Genomic DNA, 18,795 nt, shown 5'->3' with positions numbered 1-18,795 from the left:
CTTGGTGCACCTCTTTTTTTCTTTGCATCATGTGCTGTTTGGGGACTATTTTTTAAATCTGCCATCCTGTCTGACACTGCAGTGCCACTCCTAGATGGGCCAGGTGTTTGTGTCGACCACTTGGGTCGCTTAGCTTAGCCATCCAGCGACCTTGGTGCACCTCTTTTTTTCTTTGCATCATGTGCTGTTTGGGGACTATTTTTTTAAATCTGCCATCCTGTCTGACACTGCAGTGCCACTCCTAGATGGGCCAGGTGTTTGTGTCGGCCACTTGGGTCGCTTAGCTTAGCTATCCAGCGACCTTGGTGCATCTCTTTTTTTCTTTGCATCATGTGCTGTTTGGGGACTATTTTTTAAATCTGCCATCCTGTCTGACACTGCAGTTCCACTCCTAGATGGGCCAGGTGTTTGTGTCGGCCACTTGTGTCGCTTAGCTTAGCCATCCAGCGACCTTGGTGCACCTCTTTTTTTCTTTGCATCATGTGCTGTTTGTGGACTATTTTTTAAATCTGCCATCTTGTCTGACACTGCAGTGCCACTCCTACATGGGCCAGGTGTTTGTGTCGGCCACTTGGGTCGCTTAGCTTAGCCATCCAGCGACCTTGGTGCACCTCTTTTTTTCTTTGCATCATGTGCTGTTTGGGGACTATTTTTTAAATCTGCCATCCTGTCTGACACTGCAGTGCCACTCCTACATGGGCCAGGTGTTTGTGTCGGCCACTTGGGTCGCTTAGCTTAGCCATCCAGCGACCTTGGTGCTCCTCTTTTTTCTTTGCATCATGTGCTGTTTGGGGACTATTTTTTAAATCTGCCATCCTGTCTGACACTGCAGTGCCACTCCTAGATGGGCCAGGTGTTTGTGTCGGCCACTTGGGTCGCTTAGCTTAGCCATCCAGCGACCTTGGTGCACCACTTTTTTTCTTTGCATCATGTGCTGTTTGTGGACTATTTTTTACATCTGCCATCCTGTCTGACACTGCAGTGCCACTCCTAGATGGGCCAGGTGTTTGTGTCGGCCACTTGGGTCGCTTAGCTTAGCCATCCAGCGACCTTGGTGCATCTCTTTTTTTGTTTGCATCATGTGCTGTTTGGGGACTATTTTTTAAATCTGCCATCCTGTCTGACACTGCAGTGCCACTCCTAGAAGGGCCAGGTGTTTGTGTCGGCCACTTGGGTCGCTTAGCTTAGCCATCCAGCGACCTTGGTGCACCTCTTTTTTTCTTTGCATCATGTGCTGTTTGGGGACTATTTTTTAAATCTGCCATCCTGTCTGACACTGCAGTCCACTCCTAGATGGGCCAGGTGTTTGTTTCGGCCACTTGTGTCGCTTAGCTTAGCCATCCAGCGACCTTGGTGCACCTCTTTTTTTCTTTGCATCATGTGCTGTTTGGGGACTATTTTTTTAATCTGCCATCCTGTCTGACACTGCAGTGCTACTCCTAGATGGGCCAGTTGTTTGTGTCGGCCACTTGTGTCGCTTAGCTTAGACATCCAGTGACCTTGGTGCACCTCTTTTTTTCTTTGCATCATGTGCTGTTTGGGGACTATTTTTTAAATCTGCCATCCTGTCTGACACTGCAGTCCACTCCTAGATGGGCCAGGTGTTTGTTTCGGCCACTTGTGTCGCTTAGCTTAGCCATCCAGCGACCTTGGTGCACCTCTTTTTTTCTTTGCATCATGTGCTGTTTGGGGACTATTTTTTAAATCTGCCATCCTGTCTGACACTGCAGTGCCACTCCTAGATGGGCCAGGTGTTTGTGTCGGCCACTTGGGTCGCTTAGCTTAGCCATCCAGCGACCTTGGTGCACCTCTTTTTTTCTTTGCATCATGTGCTGTTTGGGGACTATTTTTTAAATCTGCCATCCTGTCTGACACTGCAGTGCCACTCCTAGATGGGCCAGGTGTTTGTGTCGGCCACTTGGGTCGCTTAGCTTAGCCATCCAGCGACCTTGGTGCATCTCTTTTTTTCTTTGCATCATGTGCTGTTTGGGGACTATTTTTTAAATCTGCCATCCTGTCTGACACTGCAGTTCCACTCCTAGATGGGCCAGGTGTTTGTGTCGGCCACTTGTGTCGCTTAGCTTAGCCATCCAGCGACCTTGGTGCACCTCTTTTTTTCTTTGCATCATGTGCTGTTTGTGGACTATTTTTTAAATCTGCCATCTTGTCTGACACTGCAGTGCCACTCCTACATGGGCCAGGTGTTTGTGTCGGCCACTTGGGTCGCTTAGCTTAGCCATCCAGCGACCTTGGTGCACCTCTTTTTTTCTTTGCATCATGTGCTGTTTGGGGACTATTTTTTAAATCTGCCATCCTGTCTGACACTGCAGTGCCACTCCTAGATGGGCCAGGTGTTTGTGTCGGCCACTTGTGTCGCTTAGCTTAGCCATCCAGCGACCTTGGTGCACCTCTTTTTTTCTTTGCATCATGTGCTGTTTGTGGACTATTTTTTAAATCTGCCATCTTGTCTGACACTGCAGTGCCACTCCTACATGGGCCAGGTGTTTGTGTCGGCCACTTGGGTCGCTTAGCTTAGCCATCCAGCGACCTTGGTGCACCTCTTTTTTTCTTTGCATCATGTGCTGTTTGGGGACTATTTTTTAAATCTGCCATCCTGTCTGACACTGCAGTGCCACTCCTAGATGGGCCAGGTGTTTGTGTCGGCCACTTGGGTCGCTTAGCTTAGCCATCCAGCGACCTTGGTGCACCTCTTTTTTTCTTTGCATCATGTGCTGTTTGGGGACTATTTTTTAAATCTGCCATCCTGTCTGACACTGCAGTGCCACTCCTAGATGGGCCAGGTGTTTGTGTCGGCCACTTGGGTCGCTTAGCTTAGCTATCCAGCGACCTTGGTGCATCTCTTTTTTTCTTTGCATCATGTGCTGTTTGGGGACTATTTTTTAAATCTGCCATCCTGTCTGACACTGCAGTTCCACTCCTAGATGGGCCAGGTGTTTGTGTCGGCCACTTGTGTCGCTTAGCTTAGCCTTCCAGCGACCTTGGTGCACCTCTTTTTTTCTTTGCATCATGTGCTGTTTGTGGACTATTTTTTAAATCTGCCATCTTGTCTGACACTGCAGTGCCACTCCTACATGGGCCAGGTGTTTGTGTCGGCCACTTGGGTCGCTTAGCTTAGCCATCCAGCGACCTTGGTGCTTCTCTTTTTTCTTTGCATCATGTGCTGTTTGGGGACTATTTTTTAAATCTGCCATCCTGTCTGACACTGCAGTGCCACTCCTAGATGGGCCAGGTGTTTGTGTCGGCCACTTGGGTCGCTTAGCTTAGCCATCCAGCGACCTTGGTGCACCACTTTTTTTCTTTGCATCATGTGCTGTTTGTGGACTATTTTTTACATCTGCCATCCTGTCTGACACTGCAGTGCCACTCCTAGATGGGCCAGGTGTTTGTGTCGGCCACTTGTGTCGCTTAGCTTAGCCATCCAGCGACCTTGGTGCATCTCTTTTTTTCTTTGCATCATGTACTGTTTGGGGACTATTTTTTAAATCTGCCATCCTATCTGACACTGCAGTGCCACTCCTAGATGGGCCAGGTGTTTGTGTCGGCCACTTGGGTCGCTTAGCTTAGCCATCCAGCGACCTTGGTGCACCTCTTTTTTTCTTTGCATCATGTGCTGTTTGGGGACTATTTTTTAAATCTGCCATCCTGTCTGACACTGCAGTGCCACTCCTAGATGGGCCAGGTGTTTGTTTCGGCCACTTGTGTCGCTTAGCTTAGCCATCCAGCGACCTTGGTGCACCTCTTTTTTTCTTTGCATCATGTGCTGTTTGGGGACTATTTTTTTAATCTGCCATCCTGTCTGACACTGCAGTGCCACTCCTAGATGGGCCAGTTGTTTGTGTCGGCCACTTGTGTCGCTTAGCTTAGACATCCAGTGACCTTGGTGCACCTCTTTTTTTCTTTGCATCATGTGCTGTTTGGGGACTATTTTTTAAATCTGCCATCCTGTCTGACACTGCAGTCCACTCCTAGATGGGCCAGGTGTTTGTTTCGGCCACTTGTGTCGCTTAGCTTAGCCATCCAGCGACCTTGGTGCACCTCTTTTTTTCTTTGCATCATGTGCTGTTTGGGGACTATTTTTTAAATCTGCCATCCTGTCTGACACTGCAGTCCACTCCTAGATGGGCCAGGTGTTTGTGTCGGCCACTTGGGTCGCTTAGCTTAGCCATCCAGCGACCTTGGTGCACCTCTTTTTTTCTTTGCATCATGTACTGTTTGGGGACTATTTTTTAAATCTGCCATCCTATCTGACACTGCAGTGCCACTCCTAGATGGGCCAGGTGTTTGTGTCGGCCACTTGGGTCGCTTAGCTTAGCCATCCAGCGACCTTGGAGCACCTCTTTTTTTCTTTGCATCATGTGCTGTTTGGGGACTTTTTTTTAAATCTGCCATCCTGTCTGACACTGCAGTGCCACTCCTAGATGGGCCAGGTGTTTGTGTCGGCCACTTGGGTCGCTTAGCTTAGCCATCCAGCGACCTTGGTGCATCTCTTTTTTTGTTTGCATCATGTGCTGTTTGGGGACTATTTTTTAAATCTGCCATCCTGTCTGACACTGCAGTGCCACTCCTAGAAGGGCCAGGTGTTTGTGTCGGCCACTTGGGTCGCTTAGCTTAGCCATCCAGCGACCTTGGTGCACCTCTTTTTTTCTTTGCATCATGTGCTGTTTGGGGACTATTTTTTAAATCTGCCATCCTGTCTGACACTGCAGTCCACTCCTAGATGGGCCAGGTGTTTGTTTCGGCCACTTGTGTCGCTTAGCTTAGCCATCCAGCGACCTTGGTGCACCTCTTTTTTTCTTTGCATCATGTGCTGTTTGGGGACTATTTTTTGAATCTGCCATCCTGTCTGACACTGCAGTGCTACTCCTAGATGGGCCAGTTGTTTGTGTCGGCCACTTGTGTCGCTTAGCTTAGACATCCAGTGACCTTGGTGCACCTCTTTTTTTCTTTGCATCATGTGCTGTTTGTGGACTATTTTTTACATCTGCCATCCTGTCTGACACTGCAGTGCCACTCCTAGATGGGCCAGGTGTTTGTGTCGGCCACTTGTGTCGCTTAGCTTAGCCATCCAGCGACCTTGGTGCATCTCTTTTTTTCTTTGCATCATGTACTGTTTGGGGACTATTTTTTAAATCTGCCATCCTATCTGACACTGCAGTGCCACTCCTAGATGGGCCAGGTGTTTGTGTCGGCCACTTGGGTCGCTTAGCTTAGCCATCCAGCGACCTTGGTGCACCTCTTTTTTTCTTTGCATCATGTGCTGTTTGGGGACTATTTTTTAAATCTGCCATCCTGTCTGACACTGCAGTGCCACTCCTAGATGGGCCAGGTGTTTGTTTCGGCCACTTGTGTCGCTTAGCTTAGCCATCCAGCGACCTTGGTGCACCTCTTTTTTTCTTTGCATCATGTGCTGTTTGGGGACTATTTTTTTAATCTGCCATCCTGTCTGACACTGCAGTGCCACTCCTAGATGGGCCAGTTGTTTGTGTCGGCCACTTGTGTCGCTTAGCTTAGACATCCAGTGACCTTGGTGCACCTCTTTTTTTCTTTGCATCATGTGCTGTTTGGGGACTATTTTTTAAATCTGCCATCCTGTCTGACACTGCAGTCCACTCCTAGATGGGCCAGGTGTTTGTTTCGGCCACTTGTGTCGCTTAGCTTAGCCATCCAGCGACCTTGGTGCACCTCTTTTTTTCTTTGCATCATGTGCTGTTTGGGGACTATTTTTTAAATCTGCCATCCTGTCTGACACTGCAGTCCACTCCTAGATGGGCCAGGTGTTTGTGTCGGCCACTTGGGTCGCTTAGCTTAGCCATCCAGCGACCTTGGTGCACCTCTTTTTTTCTTTGCATCATGTGCTGTTTGGGGACTATTTTTTAAATCTGCCATCCTGTCTGACACTGCAGTTCCACTCCTAGATGGGCCAGGTGTTTGTGTCGGCCACTTGTGTCGCTTAGCTTAGCCATCCAGCGACCTTGGTGCACCTCTTTTTTTCTTTGCATCATGTGCTGTTTGGGGACTATTTTTTAAATCTGCCATCCTATCTGACACTGCAGTGCCACCCCTAGATGGGCCAGGTGTTTGTGTCGGCCACTTGGGTCGCTTAGCTTAGCCATCCAGCGACCTTGGTTCACCTCTTTTTTTCTTTGCATCATGTGCTGTTTGGGGACTATTTTTTAAATCTGCCATCCTGTTTGACACTGCAGTGCCACTCCTAGATGGGCCAGGTGTTTGTGTCGGCCACTTGTGTCGCTTAGCTTAGCCATCCAGCGACCTTGGTGCACCTCTTTTTTTCTTTGCATCATGTGCTGTTTGGGGACTATTATTTAAATCTGCCATCCTGTCTGACACTGCAGTGCCACTCCTAGATGGGCCAGGTGTTTGTGTCGGCCACTTGGGTCGCTTAGCTTAGCCATCCAGCGACCTTGGTGCATCTCTTTTTTTCTTTGCATCATGTGCTGTTTGGGGACTATTATTTAAATCTGCCATCCTGTCTGACACTGCAGTGCCACTCCTAGATGGGCCAGGTGTTTGTGTCGGCCACTTGGGTCGCTTAGCTTAGCCATCCAGCGACCTTGGTGCATCTCTTTTTTTCTTTGCATCATGTGCTGTTTGGGGACTATTTTTTAAATCTGCCATCCTGTCTGACACTGCAGTTCCACTCCTAGATGGGTCAGGTGTTTGTGTCGGCCACTTGTGTCGCTTAGCTTAGCCATCCAGCGACCTTGGTGCACCTCTTTTTTTCTTTGCATCATGTGCTGTTTGGGGACTATTATTTAAATCTGCCATCCTGTCTGACACTGCAGTGCCACTCCTAGATGGGCCAGGTGTTTGTGTCGGCCACTTGGGTCGCTTAGCTTAGCCATCCAGCGACCTTGGTGCATCTCTTTTTTTCTTTGCATCATGTGCTGTTTGGGGACTATTATTTAAATCTGCCATCCTGTCTGACACTGCAGTGCCACTCCTAGATGGGCCAGGTGTTTGTGTCGGCCACTTGGGTCGCTTAGCTTAGCCATCCAGCGACCTTGGTGCATCTCTTTTTTTCTTTGCATCATGTGCTGTTTGGGGACTATTTTTTAAATCTGCCATCCTGTCTGACACTGCAGTTCCACTCCTAGATGGGTCAGGTGTTTGTGTCGGCCACTTGTGTCGCTTAGCTTAGCCATCCAGCGACCTTGGTGCACCTCTTTTTTTCTTTGCATCATGTGCTGTTTGGGGACTATTTTTTAAATCTGCCATCCTGTCTGACACTGCAGTGCCACCCCTAGATGGGCCAGGTGTTTGTGTCGGCCACTTGTGTCGCTTAGCTTAGACATCCAGTGACCTTGGTGCACCTCTTTTTTTCTTTGCATCATGTGCTGTTTGTGGACTATTTTTTAAATCTGCCATCTTGTCTGACACTGCAGTGCCACTCCTACATGGGCCAGGTGTTTGTGTCGGCCACTTGGGTCGCTTAGCTTAGCTATCCAGCGACCTTGGTGCATCTCTTTTTTTCTTTGCATCATGTGCTGTTTGGGGACTATTTTTTAAATCTGCCATCCTGTCTGACACTGCAGTGCCACTCCTAGATGGGCCAGGTGTTTGTGTCGGCCACTTGGGTCGCTTAGCTTAGCCATCCAGCGACCTTGGTGCATCTCTTTTTTTCTTTGCATCATGTGCTGTTTGGGGACTATTTTTTAAATCTGCCATCCTGTCTGACACTGCAGTTCCACTCCTAGATGGGTCAGGTGTTTGTGTCGGCCACTTGTGTCGCTTAGCTTAGCCATCCAGCGACCTTGGTGCACCTCTTTTTTTCTTTGCATCATGTGCTGTTTGGGGACTATTATTTAAATCTGCCATCCTGTCTGACACTGCAGTGCCACTCCTAGATGGGCCAGGTGTTTGTGTCGGCCACTTGGGTCGCTTAGCTTAGCCATCCAGCGACCTTGGTGCATCTCTTTTTTTCTTTGCATCATGTGCTGTTTGGGGACTATTATTTAAATCTGCCATCCTGTCTGACACTGCAGTGCCACTCCTAGATGGGCCAGGTGTTTGTGTCGGCCACTTGGGTCGCTTAGCTTAGCCATCCAGCGACCTTGGTGCATCTCTTTTTTTCTTTGCATCATGTGCTGTTTGGGGACTATTTTTTAAATCTGCCATCCTGTCTGACACTGCAGTTCCACTCCTAGATGGGTCAGGTGTTTGTGTCGGCCACTTGTGTCGCTTAGCTTAGCCATCCAGCGACCTTGGTGCACCTCTTTTTTTCTTTGCATCATGTGCTGTTTGGGGACTATTTTTTAAATCTGCCATCCTGTCTGACACTGCAGTGCCACCCCTAGATGGGCCAGGTGTTTGTGTCGGCCACTTGTGTCGCTTAGCTTAGCCATCCAGCGACCTTGGTGCACCTCTTTTTTTCTTTGCATCATGTGCTGTTTGGGGACTATTTTTTAAATCTGCCATCCTGTCTGACACTGCAGTGCCACTCCTAGATGGGCAAGGTGTTTGTGTCGGCCACTTGTGTCGCTTAGCTTAGCCATCCAGCGACCTTGGTGCACCTCTTTTTTTCTTTGCATCATGTGCTGTTTGGTGACTATTTTTTAAATCTGCCATCCTGTCTGACACTGCAGTCCACTCCTAGATGGGCCAGGTGTTTGTGTCGGCCACTTGTGTCGCTTAGCTTAGCCATCCAGCGACCTTGGTGCACCTCTTTTTTTCTTTGCATCATGTGCTGTTTGGGGACTATTTTTTAAATCTGCCATCCTATCTGACACTGCAGTGCCACCCCTAGATGGGCCAGGTGTTTGTGTCGGCCACTTGGGTCGCTTAGCTTAGCCATCCAGCGACCTTGGTTCACCTCTTTTTTTCTTTGCATCATGTGCTGTTTGGGGACTATTTTTTAAATCTGCCATCCTGTCTGACACTGCAGTGCCACTCCTAGATGGGCCAGGTGTTTGTGTCGGCCACTTGTGTCGCTTAGCTTAGCCATCCAGTGACCTTGGTGCACCTCTTTTTTTCTTTGCATCATGTGCTGTTTGGTGACTATTTTTTAAATCTGCCATCCTGTCTGACACTGCAGTCCACTCCTAGATGGGCCAGGTGTTTGTGTCGGCCACTTGGGTCGCTTAGCTTAGCCATCCAGCGACCTTGGTGCACCTCTTTTTTTCTTTGCATCATGTGCTGTTTGGGGACTATTTTTTAAATCTGCCATCCTATCTGACACTGCAGTGCCACCCCTAGATGGGCCAGGTGTTTGTGTCGGCCACTTGGGTCGCTTAGCTTAGCCATCCAGCGACCTTGGTTCACCTCTTTTTTTCTTTGCATCATGTGCTGTTTGGGGACTATTTTTTAAATCTGCCATCCTGTCTGACACTGCAGTGCCACTCCTAGATGGGCCAGGTGTTTGTGTCGGCCACTTGTGTCGCTTAGCTTAGCCATCCAGCGACCTTGGTGCACCTCTTTTTTTCTTTGCATCATGTGCTGTTTGGGGACTATTATTTAAATCTGCCATCCTGTCTGACACTGCAGTGCCACTCCTAGATGGGCCAGGTGTTTGTGTCGGCCACTTGGGTCGCTTAGCTTAGCCATCCAGCGACCTTGGTGCATCTCTTTTTTTCTTTGCATCATGTGCTGTTTGGGGACTATTTTTTAAATCTGCCATCCTGTCTGACACTGCAGTTCCACTCCTAGATGGGTCAGGTGTTTGTGTCGGCCACTTGTGTCGCTTAGCTTAGCCATCCAGCGACCTTGGTGCACCTCTTTTTTTCTTTGCATCATGTGCTGTTTGGGGACTATTTTTTAAATCTGCCATCCTGTCTGACACTGCAGTGCCACCCCTAGATGGGCCAGGTGTTTGTGTCGGCCACTTGTGTCGCTTAGCTTAGCCATCCAGCGACCTTGGTGCACCTCTTTTTTTCTTTGCATCATGTGCTGTTTGGGGACTATTTTTTAAATCTGCCATCCTGTCTGACACTGCAGTGCCACTCCTAGATGGGCAAGGTGTTTGTGTCGGCCACTTGTGTCGCTTAGCTTAGCCATCCAGCGACCTTGGTGCACCTCTTTTTTTCTTTGCATCATGTGCTGTTTGGTGACTATTTTTTAAATCTGCCATCCTGTCTGACACTGCAGTCCACTCCTAGATGGGCCAGGTGTTTGTGTCGGCCACTTGTGTCGCTTAGCTTAGCCATCCAGCGACCTTGGTGCACCTCTTTTTTTCTTTGCATCATGTGCTGTTTGGGGACTATTTTTTAAATCTGCCATCCTATCTGACACTGCAGTGCCACCCCTAGATGGGCCAGGTGTTTGTGTCGGCCACTTGGGTCGCTTAGCTTAGCCATCCAGCGACCTTGGTTCACCTCTTTTTTTCTTTGCATCATGTGCTGTTTGGGGACTATTTTTTAAATCTGCCATCCTGTCTGACACTGCAGTGCCACTCCTAGATGGGCCAGGTGTTTGTGTCGGCCACTTGTGTCGCTTAGCTTAGCCATCCAGCGACCTTGGTGCACCTCTTTTTTTCTTTGCATCATGTGCTGTTTGGTGACTATTTTTTAAATCTGCCATCCTGTCTGACACTGCAGTCCACTCCTAGATGGGCCAGGTGTTTGTGTCGGCCACTTGGGTCGCTTAGCTTAGCCATCCAGCGACCTTGGTGCACCTCTTTTTTTCTTTGCATCATGTGCTGTTTGGGGACTATTATTTAAATCTGCCATCCTGTCTGACACTGCAGTGCCACTCCTAGATGGGCCAGGTGTTTGTGTCGGCCACTTTGGTCGCTTAGCTTAGCCATCCAGCGACCTTGGTGCATCTCTTTTTTTCTTTGCATCATGTGCTGTTTGGGGACTATTTTTTAAATCTGCCATCCTGTCTGACACTGCAGTTCCACTCCTAGATGGGCCAGGTGTTTGTGTCGGCCACTTGTGTCGCTTAGCTTAGCCATCCAGCGACCTTGGTGCACCTCTTTTTTTCTTTGCATCATGTGCTGTTTGGGGACTATTTTTTAAATCTGCCATCCTATCTGACACTGCAGTGCCACCCCTAGATGGGCCAGGTGTTTGTGTCGGCCACTTGGGTCGCTTAGCTTAGCCATCCAGCGACCTTGGTTCACCTCTTTTTTTCTTTGCATCATGTGCTGTTTGGGGACTATTTTTTAAATCTGCCATCCTGTCTGACACTGCAGTGCCACTCCTAGATGGGCCAGGTGTTTGTGTCGGCCACTTGTGTCGCTTAGCTTAGCCATCCAGCGACCTTGGTGCACCTCTTTTTTTCTTTGCATCATGTGCTGTTTGGGGACTATTTTTTAAATCTGCCATCCTATCTGACACTGCAGTGCCACCCCTAGATGGGCCAGGTGTTTGTGTCGGCCACTTGGGTCGCTTAGCTTAGCCATCCAGCGACCTTGGTTCACCTCTTTTTTTCTTTGCATCATGTGCTGTTTGGGGACTATTTTTTAAATCTGCCATCCTGTCTGACACTGCAGTGCCACTCCTAGATGGGCCAGGTGTTTGTGTCGGCCACTTGTGTCGCTTAGCTTAGCCATCCAGCGACCTTGGTGCACCTCTTTTTTTCTTTGCATCATGTGCTGTTTGGGGACTATTTTTTAAATCTGCCATCCTGTCTGACACTGCAGTGCCACTCCTAGATGGGCAAGGTGTTTGTGTCGGCCACTTGGGTCGCTTAGCTTAGCCATCCAGCGACCTTGGTGCAACTCTTTTTTTCTTTGCATCATGTGCTGTTTGGGGACTATTTTTTAAATCTGCCATTATGTCTGACACTGCAGTGACACTCCTAGATGGGCCAGGTGTTTGTGTCGGCCACTTGAGTCGCTTAGCTTAGCCATCCAGCGACCTTGGTGCTCCTCTTTTTTCTTTGCATCATGTGCTGTTTGGGGACTATTTTTTAAATCTGCCATCCTGTCTGACACTGCAGTGCCACTCCTAGATGGGCCAGGTGTTTGTGTCGGCCACTTGGGTCGCTTAGCTTAGCCATCCAGCGACCTTGGTGCACCTCTTTTTTTCTTTGCATCATGTGCTGTTTGGGGACTATTTTTTAAATCTGCCATCCTGTCTGACACTGCAGTGCCACTCCTAGATGGGCCAGGTGTTTGTGTCGGCCACTTGTGTCGCTTAGCTTAGCCATCCAGCGACCTTGGTGCACCTCTTTTTTTCTTTGCATCATGTGCTGTTTGGGGACTATTTTTTAAATCTGCCATCCTGTCTGACACTGCAGTGCCACTCCTAGATGGGCCAGGTGTTTGTGTCGGCCACTTGGTTCGCTTAGCTTAGCCATCCAGCGACCTTGGTGCACCTCTTTTTTTCTTTGCATCATGTGCTGTTTGGGGACTATTTTTTAAATCTGCCATCCTGTCTGACACTGCAGTGCCACTCCTAGATGGGCCAGGTGTTTGTGTCGGCCACTTGTGTCGCTTAGCTTAGCCATCCAGCGACCTTGGTGCACCTCTTTTTTTCTTTGCATCATGTGCTGTTTGGGGACTATTTTTTAAATCTGCCATCCTGTCTGACACTGCAGTGCCACTCCTAGATGGGCCAGGTGTTTGTGTCGGCCACTTGGGTCGCTTAGCTTAGCCATCCAGCGACCTTGTGCATCTCTTTTTTTCTTTGCATCATGTGCTGTTTGGGGACTATTTTTTAAATCTGCCATCCTGTCTGAAACTGCAGTTCCACTCCTAGATGGGCCAGGTGTTTGTGTCGGCCACTTGTGTCGCTTAGCTTAGCCATCCAGCGACCTTGGTGCACCTCTTTTTTTCTTTGCATCATGTGCTGTTTGGGGACTATTTTTTAAATCTGCCATCTTGTCTGACACTGCAGTGCCACTCCTAGATGGGCCAGGTGTTTGTGTCGGCCACTTGTGTCGCTTAGCTTAGCCATCCAGCGACCTTGGTGCACCTCTTTTTTTCTTTGCATCATATGCTGTTTGGGGACTATTTTTTAAATCTGCCATCCTGTCTGACACTGCAGTGCCACTCCTAGATGGGCCAGGTGTTTGTGTCGGCCACTTGTGTCGCTTAGCTTAGCCACCCGGCGACCTTGGTACACCTCTTTTTTTCTTTGCATCATGTGCTGTTTGGGGACTATTTTTTAAATCTGCCATCCTGTCTGACACTGCAGTGCCACTCCTAGATGGGCCAGGTGTTTGTGTCGGCCACTTGAGTCGCTTAACTTAGCCATCCAGCGACCTTGGTGCACCTCTTTTTTTCTTTGCATCATGTGCTGTTTGGGGACTATTTTTTAAATCTGCCATCCTGTCTGACACTGCAGTGCCACTCCTAGATGGGCCAGGTGTTTGTGTCGGCCACTTGGGTCGCTTAGCTTAGCCATCCAGCGACCTTGGTGCACCTCTTTTTTTCTTTGCATCATGTGCTGTTTGGGGACTATTTTTTAAATCTGCCATCCTGTCTGACACTGCAGTGCCACTCCTAGATGGGCCAGGTGTTTGTGTCGGCCACATGGGTCGCTTAGCTTAGCCATCCAGCGACCTTGGTGCACCTCTTTTTTTCTTTGCATAATGTGCTGTTTGGGGACTATTTTTTAAATCTGCCATCCTATCTGACACTGCAGTGCCACCCCTAGATGGGCCAGGTGTTTGTGTCGGCCACTTGGGTCGCTTAGCTTAGCCATCCAGCGACCTTGGTTCACCTCTTTTTTTCTTTGCATCATGTGCTGTTTGGGGACTATTTTTTAAATCTGCCATCCTGTCTGACACTGCAGTGCCACTCCTAGATGGGCCAGGTGTTTGTGTCGGCCACTTGGGTCGCTTAGCTTAGCCATCCAGCGACCTTGGTGCACCTCTTTTTTTCTTTGCATCATGTGCTGTTTGGGGACTATTTTTTAAATCTGCCATCCTGTCTGACACTGCAGTGCCACTCCTAGATGGGCCAGGTGTTTGTGTCGGCCACATGGGTCGCTTAGCTTAGCCATCCAGCGACCTTGGTGCACCTCTTTTTTTCTTTGCATAATGTGCTGTTTGGGGACTATTTTTTAAATCTGCCATCCTATCTGACACTGCAGTGCCACCCCTAGATGGGCCAGGTGTTTGTGTCGGCCACTTGGGTCGCTTAGCTTAGCCATCCAGCGACCTTGGTTCACCTCTTTTTTTCTTTGCATCATGTGCTGTTTGGGGACTATTTTTTAAATCTGCCATCCTGTCTGACACTGCAGTGCCACTCCTAGATGGGCAAGGTGTTTGTGTCGGCCACTTGGGTCGCTTAGCTTAGCCATCCAGCGACCTTGGTGCAACTCTTTTTTTCTTTGCATCATGTGCTGTTTGGGGACTATTTTTTAAATCTGCCATTATGTCTGACACTGCAGTGACACTCCTAGATGGGCCAGGTGTTTGTGTCGGCCACTTGAGTCGCTTAGCTTAGCCATCCAGCGACCTTGGTGCTCCTCTTTTTTCTTTGCATCATGTGCTGTTTGGGGACTATTTTTTAAATCTGCCATCCTGTCTGACACTGCAGTGCCACTCCTAGATGGGCCAGATGTTTGTGTCGGCCACTTGGGTCGCTTAGCTTAGCCATCCAGCGACCTTGGTGCACCTCTTTTTTTCTTTGCATCATGTGCTGTTTGGGGACTATTTTTTAAATCTGCCATCCTGTCTGACACTGCAGTGCCACTCCTAGATGGGCCAGGTATTTGTGTCGGCAACTTGTGTCGCTTAGCTTAGCCATCCAGCGACCTTGGTGCACCTCTTTTTTCTTTGCATCATGTGCTGTTTGGGGACTATTTTTTAAATCTGCCATCCTGTCTGACACTGCAGTGCCACTCCTAGATGGGCCAGGTGTTTGTGTCGGCCACTTGGTTCGCTTAGCTTAGCCATCCAGCGACCTTGGTGCACCTCTTTTTTTCTTTGCATCATGTGCTGTTTGGGGACTATTTTTTAAATCTGCCATCCTGTCTGACACTGCAGTGCCACTCCTAGATGGGCCAGGTGTTTGTGTCGGCCACTTGGGTAACTTAGCTTAGCCATCCAGCGACCTTGGTGCACCTCTTTTTTTCTTTGCATCATGTGCTGTTTGGGGACTATTTTTTAAATCTGCCATCCTGTCTGACACTGCAGTGCCACTCCTAGATGGGCCAGGTGTTTGTGTCGGCCACTTGGGTCGCTTAGCTTAGCCATCCAGCGACCTTGGTGCATCTCTTTTTTTCTTTGCATCATGTGCTGTTTGGGGACTATTTTTTAAATCTGCCATCCTGTCTGAAACTGCAGTGCCACTCCTAGATGGGCCAGGTGTTTGTGTCGGCCACTTGTGTCGCTTAGCTTAGCCATCCAGCGACCTTGGTGCACCTCTTTTTTTCTTTGCATCATGTGCTGTTTGGGGACTATTTTTTAAATCTGCCATCTTGTCTGACACTGCAGTGCCACTCCTAGATGGGCCAGGTGTTTGTGTCGGCCACTTGTGTCGCTTAGCTTAGCCATCCAGCGACCTTGGTGCACCTCTTTTTTTCTTTGCATCATATGCTGTTTGGGGACTATTTTTTAAATCTGCCATCCTGTCTGACACTGCAGTGCCACTCCTAGATGGGCCAGGTGTTTGTGTCGGCCACTTGTATCGCTTAGCTTAGCCACCCGGCGACCTTGGTAAACCTCTTTTTTTCTTTGCATCATGTGCTGTTTGGGGACTATTTTTTAAATCTGCCATCCTGTCTGACACTGCAGTGCCACTCCTAGATGGGCCAGGTGTTTGTGTCGGCCACTTGAGTCGCTTAACTTAGCCATCCAGCGACCTTGGTGCACCTCTTTTTTTCTTTGCATCATGTGCTGTTTGGGGACTATTTTTTAAATCTGCCATCCTGTCTGACACTGCAGTGCCACTCCTAGATGGGCCAGGTGTTTGTGTCGGCCACTTGGGTCGCTTAGCTTAGCCATCCAGCGACCTTGGTGCACCTCTTTTTTTCTTTGCATCATGTGCTGTTTGGGGACTATTTTTTAAATCTGCCATCCTGTCTGACACTGCAGTGCCACTCCTAGATGGGCCAGGTGTTTGTGTCGGCCACATGGGTCGCTTAGCTTAGCCATCCAGCGACCTTGGTGCACCTCTTTTTTTCTTTGCATCATGTGCTGTTTGGGGACTATTTTTTAAATCTGCCATCCTATCTGACACTGCAGTGCCACCCCTAGATGGGCCAGGTGTTTGTGTCGGCCACTTGGGTCGCTTAGCTTAGCCACCCAGCGACCTTGGTTCACCTCTTTTTTTCTTTGCATCATGTGCTGTTTGGGGACTATTTTTTAAATCTGCCATCCTGTCTGACACTGCAGTGCCACTCCTAGATGGGCCAGGTGTTTGTGTCGGCCACTTGGGTCGCTTAGCTTAGCCATCCAGCGACCTTGGTGCACCTCTTTTTTTCTTTGCATCATGTGCTGTTTAGGGACTATTTTTTAAATCTGCCATCCTGTCTGACACTGCAGTGCCACTCCTAGATGGGCCAGGTGTTTGTGTCGGCCACATGGGTCGCTTAGCTTAGCCATCCAGCGACCTTGGTGCACCTCTTTTTTTCTTTGCATAATGTGCTGTTTGGGGACTATTTTTTAAATCTGCCATCCTATCTGACACTGCAGTGCCACCCCTAGATGGGCCAGGTGTTTGTGTCGGCCACTTGGGTCGCTTAGCTTAGCCATCCAGCGACCTTGGTTCACCTCTTTTTTTCTTTGCATCATGTGCTGTTTGGGGACTATTTTTTAAATCTGCCATCCTGTCTGACACTGCAGTGCCACTCCTAGATGGGCCAGGTGTTTGTGTCGGCCACTTGTGTCGCTTAGCTTAGCCATCCAGCGACCTTGGTGCACCTCTTTTTTTCTTTGCATCGTGTGCTGTTTGGGGACTATTTTTTAAATCTGCCATCCTGCCTGACACTGCAGTGCCACTCCTAGATGGGCAAGGTGTTTGTGTCGGCCACTTGGGTCGCTTAGCTTAGCCATCCAGCGACCTTGGTGCAACTCTTTTTTTCTTTGCATCATGTGCTGTTTGGGGACTATTTTTTAAATCTGCCATTATGTCTGACACTGCAGTGACACTCCTAGATGGGCCAGGTGTTTGTGTCGGCCACTTGAGTCGCTTAGCTTAGCCATCCAGCGACCTTGGTGCTCCTCTTTTTTCTTTGCATCATGTGCTGTTTGGGGACTATTTTTTAAATCTGCCATCCTGTCTGACACTGCAGTGCCACTCCTAGATGGGCCAGGTGTTTGTGTCGGCCACTTGGGTCGCTTAGCTTAGCCATCCAGCGACCTTGGTGCACCTCTTTTTTTCTTTGCATCATGTGCTGTTTGGGGACTATTTTTTAAATCTGCCATCCTGTCTGACACTGCAGTGCCACTCCTAGATGGGCCAGGTGTTTGTGTCGGCAACTTGTGTCGCTTAGCTTAGCCATCCAGCGACCTTGGTGCACCTCTTTTTTCTTTGCATCATGTGCTGTTTGGGGACTATTTTTTAAATCTGCCATCCTGTCTGACACTGCAGTGCCACTCCTAGATGGGCCAGGTGTTTGTGTCGGCCACTTGGTTCGCTTAGCTTAGCCATCCAGCGACCTTGGTGCACCTCTTTTTTTCTTTGCATCATGTGCTGTTTGGGGACTATTTTTTAAATCTGCCATCCTGTCTGACACTGCAGTGCCACTCCTAGATGGGCCAGGTGTTTGTGTCGGCCACTTGGGTCGCTTAGCTTAGCCATCCAGCGACCTTGGTGCACCTCTTTTTTTCTTTGCATCATGTGCTGTTTGGGGACTATTTTTTAAATCTGCCATCCTGTCTGACACTGCAGTGCCACTCCTAGATGGGCCAGGTGTTTGTGTCGGCCACTTGGGTCGCTTAGCTTAGCCATCCAGCGACTTTGGTGCATCTCTTTTTTTCTTTGCATCATGTGCTGTTTGGGGACTATTTTTTAAATCTGCCATCCTGTCTGAAACTGCAGTGCCACTCCTAGATGGGCCAGGTGTTTGTGTCGGCCACTTGGTTCGCTTAGCTTAGCCATCCAGCGACCTTGGTGCACCTCTTTTTTTCTTTGCATCATGTGCTGTTTGGGGACTATTTTTTAAATCTGCCATCTTGTCTGACACTGCAGTGCCACTCCTAGATGGGCCAGGTGTTTGTGTCGGCCACTTGTGTCGCTTAGCTTAGCCATCCAGCGACCTTGGTGCACCTCTTTTTTTCTTTGCATCATATGCTGTTTGGGGACTATTTTTTAAATCTGCCATCCTGTCTGACACTGCAGTGCCACTCCTAGATGGGCCAGGTGTTTGTGTCGGCCACTTGTGTCGCTTAGCTTAGCCACCCGGCGACCTTGGTACACCTCTTTTTTTCTTTGCATCATGTGCTGTTTGGGGACTATTTTTTAAATCTGCCATCCTGTCTGACACTGCAGTGCCACTCCTAGATGGGCCAGGTGTTTGTGTCGGCCACTTGAGTCGCTTAACTTAGCCATCCAGCGACCTTGGTGCACCTCTTTTTTTCTTTGCATCATGTGCTGTTTGGGGACTATTTTTTAAATCTGCCATCCTGTCTGACACTGCAGTGCCACTCCTAGATGGGCCAGGTGTTTGTGTCGGCCACTTGGGTCGCTTAGCTTAGCCATCCAGCGACCTTGGTGCACCTCTTTTTTTCTTTGCATCATGTGCTGTTTGGGGACTATTTTTTAAATCTGCCATCCTGTCTGACACTGCAGTGCCACTCCTAGATGGGCCAGGTGTTTGTGTCGGCCACATGGGTCGCTTAGCTTAGCCATCCAGCGACCTTGGTGCACCTCTTTTTTTCTTTGCATCATGTGCTGTTTGGGGACTATTTTTTTAAATCTGC

This window comes from Pseudophryne corroboree, chromosome 2 (genome assembly GCF_028390025.1).
Source record: "Pseudophryne corroboree isolate aPseCor3 chromosome 2, aPseCor3.hap2, whole genome shotgun sequence".
NCBI lineage: Eukaryota > Metazoa > Chordata > Amphibia > Anura > Myobatrachidae > Pseudophryne > Pseudophryne corroboree.
This window is presented reverse-complemented; position numbering follows the sequence as displayed.